The sequence below is a fragment of the Onychomys torridus genome, chromosome 1 (assembly GCF_903995425.1).
Source record: "Onychomys torridus chromosome 1, mOncTor1.1, whole genome shotgun sequence".
Lineage (NCBI taxonomy): Eukaryota > Metazoa > Chordata > Mammalia > Rodentia > Cricetidae > Onychomys > Onychomys torridus.
The window spans coordinates 1,370,253-1,379,072 of NC_050443.1; the positions used below are offsets into that span (position 1 = coordinate 1,370,253).

Below are 8,820 nucleotides of genomic sequence, written 5' to 3' on the forward strand. Positions count from 1 at the left end.
AATGGCTAAGATCAAAAACACAGAATACAGCTTATGCTGGAGAGGATGTGGAGCAAGGGGAACTCTCCTCCACTCCTGGTGGGAATGCAAACTTGTACAGCCACTTTGGAAATCAATGTGGCACTTCCTTAGAAAATTGGGATTACATCTCCCCCAAGACCCAGCTATAGCACTCTTGGGCATATACCCAAGGAATGCTCAATCATACCACAAGGGCATTTGCTCAGCTATGTTCGTAGCTTTGTTTGTAATAGCCGGAACCTGGAAACAACCTAGATGCCCTTCAACTGAAGAATGGATAAAGAATATATGGTACATATACACAATGGAGTACTACTCAGCAGAGAAAAACAATGACATCATGAGGTTTACAGGCAAATGGATGGATCTAGAAAAAATCACCCTGAGTGAGGTAACCCAGACTCAGAAGGACAAACACGGTATGAACTCACTCATAGGAGGATACTAGATGTAAAACAAAGATGACTAGACTGCTACACAACTTCAGGGAGGCTACCTAGAAAATGGGACACTAGGAAAGACACAGGGATCACCCAATGACAGAGAAATGGATGAGATCTACATGAACAACCTGGATGACAGTGGGAGTAATGAAGGGCAAGATTTGAGGGAAAGAAACTTATGGGAGCAGGAGATCCCAGCTGGATCAGGAACAGAAAGGGAGAACAAGGAATAACAGACCATGATAAATGAAGACCACATGAGAACAGGAATAGGCAGAGTGCTTGAGAGGTCCCCAGAAATCCACAATGATGTATCCTCTATAGACTGCTGGCAATGGTCGAGAGAAAGCCTGATCTTACCTAGTCTGGGGATCAGATGACTAAACACCCTAGCAGTCGTTTTGGAACTCTCATCCAATAACTGATGGAAGTGGATGCAGAGATCCTTAGCCAGGCCCCAGGTGGAGCTCCAGGTGTCCAACTGCTGAGAAGGAGGAGGGACTGCAAGAGTGTGAATTGTTGAATCCAAGATTGCAAAAAGCACAGGGACAAATAGCCAATCGAAAGAAAACACTTGAATTATGAAATAACGGCTGTGGAGCCCCCAGCTGGATCAGGCCCTCTGGATCAGTGAGACAATTGAATAGCTTGATGTCCTTGGGAGGCACCCAGGCTGTGGGACCAGGACCTGTCCTTGGTACATGAGCTGGCTGTTTGGAACCTTGGGCTTACACAGGGACACTTTGCTCAGCCTGGAAGGAGGGGACTGGACCTGCCTGTACTGAATCCACCAGATTTAAATGAGTCCCCAGGGGTGTCTTGGTCCTGGAGGAGATGGGAATGGAGGGGAGGGGCTGGGGGGAAGGTAGGGTTGGGGACGGGAGGGGGGAGGACAGGGGAACCCATGGCTGATGTATAAAATTAAAACACATAATAATAAAAAATAAAAATAAAATAAAATAAAGAATTGAACTTTTCTTCAAAAAAAAAAAATTCCATGCAGATGTACACTGTGAGACTCTTCACAGAAACCTGCAAACATTTTGAATATGAAGAAGTAATTAACATAAAAAAATGTGAAAAGGAACAAAGCAAATGCACATGTAAATTTTTGTTTCTTATGTGTAATACTCAGAGATTTCGGCTAACTTGTTAGTTCCCAGGGAAACAGACAAACAGGAGGACAGATGAAACAGACAAAGAATTAATTGCAGAGTCTACTACCTGACCTAGACACAGCCTTGGGATGTCAGAGCCTGGCGCCTGAGGAGGGCACTTCCCCTTCCTGTGGGGCTGCTCCAGTGCAATCAGGTCATGGGGAGTGCCCAGCCTCCAGAGGCCACACCCTGTGTCTCCTGTCCCCCCAGGCAGACTCTGTAGCTCTGCCCATGAGCACAGTTGCAGCCTCCAAGAGGAGATGCCATGACCTTCACCTTCACAGCCCTGCTCTGTCTGGGTGAGATGGGGAGATGGGGAGGGGATACTGTGGTCTAGAATTGACCTTCACCTACACATCCCAGCACTTGTCCATCAGGAAACCCCAGGGTCTCAGGAGGGTCTGCAGAGTGGGGACTGCTCAAGCTTCAGGGACAAACCTCTCACAGGGAACTCTCTTCCAGGACTGACTCTGGGCCTGGGGACCCCAGTGCTGGCAGGTGAGTGAGTGTCTGAGATGTCCTGACCTTCACTTCTCATCATTCCTGCAGCCATGCCTGGGCAGTGAGGATGGAGAACAACACATGTGTGCTGACCCTGGGCATGGCTGGAGGGTTGGGGTTAGAGACTACAATCTGATGATGGCTATCCTGAGTCCTAGAGGCTCTTTTCCTTGTAGAGGCCCTTCCTAAGCCTGTCCTCAGAGTACAGCCAGACTGTGGTTAGAAGCAGACTACAGTGACCTTTTTGTGTGAGGGGACCACAGGAGCCAAAGCATATAGACACTATAAAGAGGAAAATAAATAAATAAATTAACTAAGGCACATAGTGGTTCTACAAAATCCTAAGGACAAGGCTGAATTCTTCATCTCAAAAACAGACCACAAACATGCAGGACAATTTTGTTGTCAGTATCAGACCCATGATGGCCGGTGGTCAGAGTTCAGTGACTCCCTGGAGCTGGTGGTGACAGGTGAGAGGACACACAGGGTCCCCAGCCTCAGGTTTGACTGTCAAGAGGTGGGGTCTGTTCACAGGCCTTCCTCCATCTCACAGCCCTGGAGGATAAGGATGCCTGAGACATTTAACTGATTCCTGTTTCTCTCCTAGGAGTCTACAGAAAACCCAGCCTGTCAGCCCAGCCCAGCCCTGAGGTGACTGAAGGAGGGAATGTCAGCCTCCAGTGTGTCTCAGGGCAGCCATATCACAGGTTCGTTCTGACTAAGGAAGGGCCACAGAAGCACTCCTGGACACTGGACTCACAGTATAACTACTATACCAGACAATTCCAGGCCCTGTTCCATGTGGGCCCTGTGACCTCCAGCCAAAGGTGGACATTCAGATGCCACAGCTTTAACATAAACAGACCACGGGTGTGGTCAGAAACTAGTGACCCCCTGGAGCTCCTGGTCTCAGGTGAAGAACCCCAGCCATTTCATAGAATGATGTTGAAATGATACAGATGCTCAGGGAAGCCTGGGTATGTGTTGTATGTGAATAGTCAGGGCTCCTGAGCCCATTGACACAGGGTATGGTAGAGAGTGGAACACAAGATACCAAATTCAAGACAGAGAATGACAGCAAAGCCCAGGAGGTCCAGGACAGAGATGAATCCTTATGGGGCCTTCTGTTACTCTGGATAAGCTCATGTACCATCCACAACAGCTCGGGGAACCCTAGAGAAGATGTCAGGAGAACATGGCCCACAGAATCTACTAAGTAGGGATAATGAGGGCTCACAGAGACTGAGCAGGCAACCACAGAACCTGCGTGGGTCTGCCCTAGGCCCTCTGCACACATATTGTGGTTGTTTACCTTGGATTTTTGTTTTGTTTTTTTTTGTTGTTGTTCCATTTTTTAAAGAGTTTAACTGTATAGCCCTATCTATCCTGGAGTGTACTCTGTAGATCCAGCTGGCATTGGACTCAGTGATCTGCCTGCATCTGTCTCCTGAATGCTGAGATTAAAGGCATACACTACTGCTGCCTAACTAGCTTCGATTTTTGTTAGACTCATACCAATGGGAGTGGGGATGTCTCTGACTCTTTTTTCTGCATGTAGGATCTTTTTCCTCCACCTGGGTTGCCTTGTCCAGCCTTAATATGAGGGTTTGACTAGTCTTGTTGTATGCTGTTATACCATGTTCAGTTAATATCACTGGGATGCCTTCTTTTTTCTAAAGGGAAACAAAGGAACAGTGGATTTCAGGGAGATGGGAGGTGGGGAGGCTGTTGTCAGGATGTATTGTATGAGAGAAGAACAAAAGAAAAAGAAAAAAGATGTCATCCACCAGTGTAACTTTCTCTGTACCAGTTTCAGACAGACCCACCTTCTTCTCTCCCACTTCCTTGCAGGGACCCTCCACAAACCCACCATCAAGGCTGAGCCAGCCTCTGTGGTCACCTCAGGAAGTCCCGTGACCATCTGGTGTCAGGGGACCATGGATGTAGTAATATATGTTCTGCATAAAGAGGGAAGCCAAAAACCCTGGGGCACACAGTCCCCAGAGAAGCCTGGGAACAAGGCCAAGTTCTCCATCTCTTCTGTGACACAGCAACATGGGGGACAATATCGCTGTTACTGTTACAGCTCAGCTGGCTGGTCAGAGCGCAGTGACACCCTGGAACTGGTGTTGACAGGTAAAAGGACAGTCAGGGTCTCAGCCCCAGGCTCTGCTCTCAGAAGTAGTCCCCTCCCACAGAGTAGCCCTGGAGAACACTGTGGCTGTGTGAGCCCATGGAACAGTCTACGTCCTTCTCTCCTAGGAATCTACCACAACAAACTCAGCCTGACAGCCCTGCCCAGCCCTGTGGTGACCTCAGGAGGGAACATGACTCTCCAGTGTGTCTCACAAGAGGGATATGACAAGTTAATTCTCACCAAGGAAGATCAGAAATTCCTCAGCTCTCAGAACTCACAGAATATACACAGTATTATGCAGTATCAAGCATTGTTCTCTATAGATCACGTCACACCAGACCACAGAGGGACATTCAGATGTTACGGTTACTACAACCATACTCCACACTTGTGGTCTGTACCCAGTGAGCCCCTAGAAATGCACATCTCAGGTGAGTCAGCGCCATCATGGACCAATCCTGTCCCACTGGGTAGTTGCAGGTAGATAATGGTTGAGGAAGAGCCTGGTGACTGGGCCAGAGCCCCACTGCTGGGGAGAATCACTGACATGTGCAGGGCAGGATGGGAGGGGACAAGTGTTTGGTATAAACCAGCCCCTCAATCCCTAGCCTGTCACCTTCCCTCTAGGCCTGTCCAAGAAGCCCTCCTTGCTGACTCACCAAGGCCATATCCTGGACCCTGGGAAGAGCCTCACCCTGCAGTGTTGCTCTGACATCAACTATGACAGATTTGCTCTGTACAAGGTGGGGGGAGCTGACTCCACCCAGCATGGTGTCCAGTGGACCCAGGGTGGTTTCTCTTTGTCCAACTTCACACTGGGCCCTGTGAGCAGCTCTACTGGAGGTCAATACAGGTGCTATGGTGCACACAACCTCTCCTCTGAATGGTCAGCCTCCAGTGACCCCCTGGACATCCTGATCACAGGTGAGGAACTAGAAAGATACTCTTGGGTACCTAACCTGCACATGGGTTCTCATGGGGGAGTTAAGAAGATGATGGCTAAGATGAGGGACAGGAATCTTAGGCAGGATCAGATACATAGACAAGCAGGAGTGGGACTCAGGAAGAGAAAAGAGACAGATTCCCAGGTGCTCAGTGCAGACACAGGTGAGGTGTCAGCTCAGAACACTGAAGGCAGCCTCTCTTCATCCCTCTTCTCTTTAGGACAGCTTCCCTTCACTCCTTCCCTCTCAGTGAAGCCTAACTCCACAGTACACTCTGGAGACAATGTGACCCTGCTGTGTCGGTCAACACTCAAAGTGGACACTTTCCTTCTGTCCAAGGAGGGAGCAGCCCAACAACCCCAGCGACTAAAATCAAAGCTCCAAAACTTGGATTTCCAGGCAGAATTCTTCATAAGGGCTGTGACCTCTGACCTCTCGGGCACCTACAGGTGCTATGGATCTCAAGACTCATCTCCCTATCTGCTGACACAAGCCAGTGCGCCTGTGGAGCTCACAGTCTCAGGTGAGGTGACCCTGAACTCTCAGGGTGACTTACAATCCAAACCCTAGGACAGCCCTTGACTTGGGTGGGATTAAGGGAACAAGAGGAAGGTTAGTCAGAGTCACTTTCCCTGACAGAGAAGTGGGTGCCTGCAGGGGTCCCACAAGTAATGTCCACTCCACCCTCTATTGCAATCTAGGTTTGGAGTAGATAGCATGAGGATCATGGGGAAGTTTCATGGCAGATATTGAAAAGTTAGCAGAGGAAATTCCCTGAGTTTTTACCTCCTACCCTTCTCTTCAGTGCAGGGGGCATGCTACATACCCATGGAGCTCCTGGCTCTCAGCCCAGAAAAGTTCTCATTTCTCTGTCACTTCAGCTTATGCATGTGAGAGTAAACAGAAATCCCAACAGTAAGTTAAAAAAAACCCAGGGTTTAGTTTGCACTACAGAAGGTGGCATCCAGAGACGTTTAGGCTCAGCCTGGAGGATGTGCCAGGTGGGTGAGGTGGTGAACATGAAACCCAGACACTCACTTCCCCATCCTGCCACTAAAGTAATTGAGAACAAACATCTCAGCTACATGGAGTCAGACCCAAGGAGGTTATGTAACAACCTGATTAGAATGTGGGGTCCTCATGGACAATAGCTAGTTATGGCCTTAGTACAGCTGCTTCCAGAGATGCAGAACTGAACAAATCCTTCTGTTTCCAGAAAGCTGCTTGTCTGTTTCTAAAATGGAAGTTTGTGGCCCACACCTTTCAGGTTCTTTCAGTTCTGGCCTTGGCTTCTCTTGAAATAAGAATCCTCCAGAATCTGATTCTGCAGTGGGTCTGTCCCACAGTGGTGGTGACATGTGCAATGGTGGGGCACAGGGCCATGCCAGGGCATTCAGGATCCTTCTCTCTAGATCATGGGAGTTGGTTCTAGTATTGTCCATGAGTTGTGTGGCCTACACTATCAGGGGCACCTACAGGTGCTATGAATAACTCCACTCATCTCTACACCTATTGTCATGTGCCAATGGCCATGTGGAGCTCATGGTACAAGGTGAGATGATACAGATCTTTCTGAGCTAAAGGGTATATCATCATTGTACATTTACAATTATTGACTGAGATTGGGTTCCAAATGCTGCAGAGGGTCAGGCAGATGGATATTCACCCTCATGATGGTAGAGGCCAATTTCTAGGAATGCTCCTGACAGTCCCTGCTTGTGGAACTCAGGATTTGAGATAGTCTAAAAAAGCATCTTGGTGAGGTCACAGACAGATATAAGATATTATGCACAAACCAGTCCCCAGTGACCACTGCTGCTCATCACCCTCCACTTACCAGTATTCACAGACCTTTGCTCTCAGTGTATCTATGACCCACAGTGTATCTATAGTAGGAGGTATCCTTGGTGGAATAAGTACAAATCCTGCTATACTTTTTTTTCTGTTCAAAACAGATCCACATGTATAGCTCAAACTTGCCAGACAGAATTTATAATGAGAACCTGAACATAACAATGATCATATTAGGCAAAATAAAATCCAGCAGTCCCAGTCAACATCTATTGCTTTGTGGAGTCTGCAACATTTCTCTTCAGGGTGAAATTGAGGAACTGAGACTGTATGAGTTCAGCCTAGTTTTGAGGGGTGACAGCTAAGAATGTCTTCTGCCTGCCCTTGGTGTGCTCATCTGAACAAGAGAAGGTTTAGGGACAGGACCTCCAGGGACAATCCTCCGTTGACCCTTGAGTCTCCTAAAGTGATGGAAGAGCTGAACATCTCTCTCCTCACACTATAGTTGTCCTGTTTGTCTCAGTAACTGTTCTTTGTAAAGAGCACAAAAGTAAGGGTTAGATATGCCAGTCTTGGCATTTATACGTAGTGTGGGACAGCCATGCCTTTGGGGAAAATATTAGGTGAAAGCCCAGAGATGTACAATATACTCTTTCCTGCTTCACACACACACACACACACACACACACACACACACACACACACACACACTTCACATCTTATTTTGAGAGTCAGGACTGAAGAACACTCAGCATGACATTGCCCCACACCTTTGTCCTGCATTTCCACATGATATATGAAAAGAAAGAGATACAGGACAATCTACATCAGAAGGATGTGCTCCTTCCTGAATTGGACATGGAGAAGTTTCTTGGTCTGATATGGGGAGGAACACCAGGGAAAGTTTATGAACAAGACACAGGTTCTCAATCTTAGCAGAAACCATATCTCATTTCTGAAAGACTGTAAGTTAGTTTCTCCTTGATCACCCCTAGGTTGTCTCTGGGTACTCAGAACAGATCAGGGACCGTCTCAGATCACAGGAGAAATAGGAGGTCTAAGTGAGACAAGAGAACAAACACTCACAAAAAAATCATTTAGGAAATCATCCCAAACTGAGAATGTTGTCCACACTATCTCTTCTGAGCTAAACAGAGATACCACATTCAGAATGGCCCTGTGGCTACTCAGTGTCATGACTCAGGGGTCAATGCCTGGAATGTCTTGTCAATTTTTTCTACTCTGAATTTACTGTTTTCAGGGGTTTCTCACAGCGGTCCTGAAGATTCTAATAAGAACTCCTAGTGGGAACAGGGACTGTCTCTGAGTCTCTTACTGGCTTTGGGGACCATATTCCTCATACTTGGTCACTTTGCCCCACCTTAATACAGGGGGAGGTGCTCAGTCTTACCTCAACTATCTTAACTTCTTCAAGACTTAATGCAAAAATGCTGCTTTTTCACCATTCTGTATGATACTAACATCGGTATTTTGGTACATTAATTAGTCTGACTCAGGAGGTTCCCCGTGTCAAATTTCCTGTGACTGTTCATGACAAATGGCTGTGGGACACTGACAAATACTGACTCTTCATCAAAAACTGCCTCCATTATGTATGTTTTTAATTTTAACCTTGCTACTATCATCAAGACTATATGTTTTCAATGTTGGATGGGATTTACATGCATGGGTAAATTCTCCTTTTTCAGGAGGTGTTCTTTTCATTTTATAACACATTCTCATGGCTAACAGTAAGTAGGGTATATCTGAAGAACTCACATTTAGTAAATGTTTTTCACGTTGTTAACATTATAGAATACTTAGCA

General features: G+C 47.1%; 1 pseudogene; it reads left to right on the forward strand.

Annotated features, from left to right (window-relative positions):
* Positions 1–1,869: 1,869 nt before the first annotated feature.
* LOC118590321 lies at positions 1,870–8,046 on the forward strand (annotated as a pseudogene).
* The last annotated feature ends 774 nt before the right edge of the window (positions 8,047–8,820 follow it).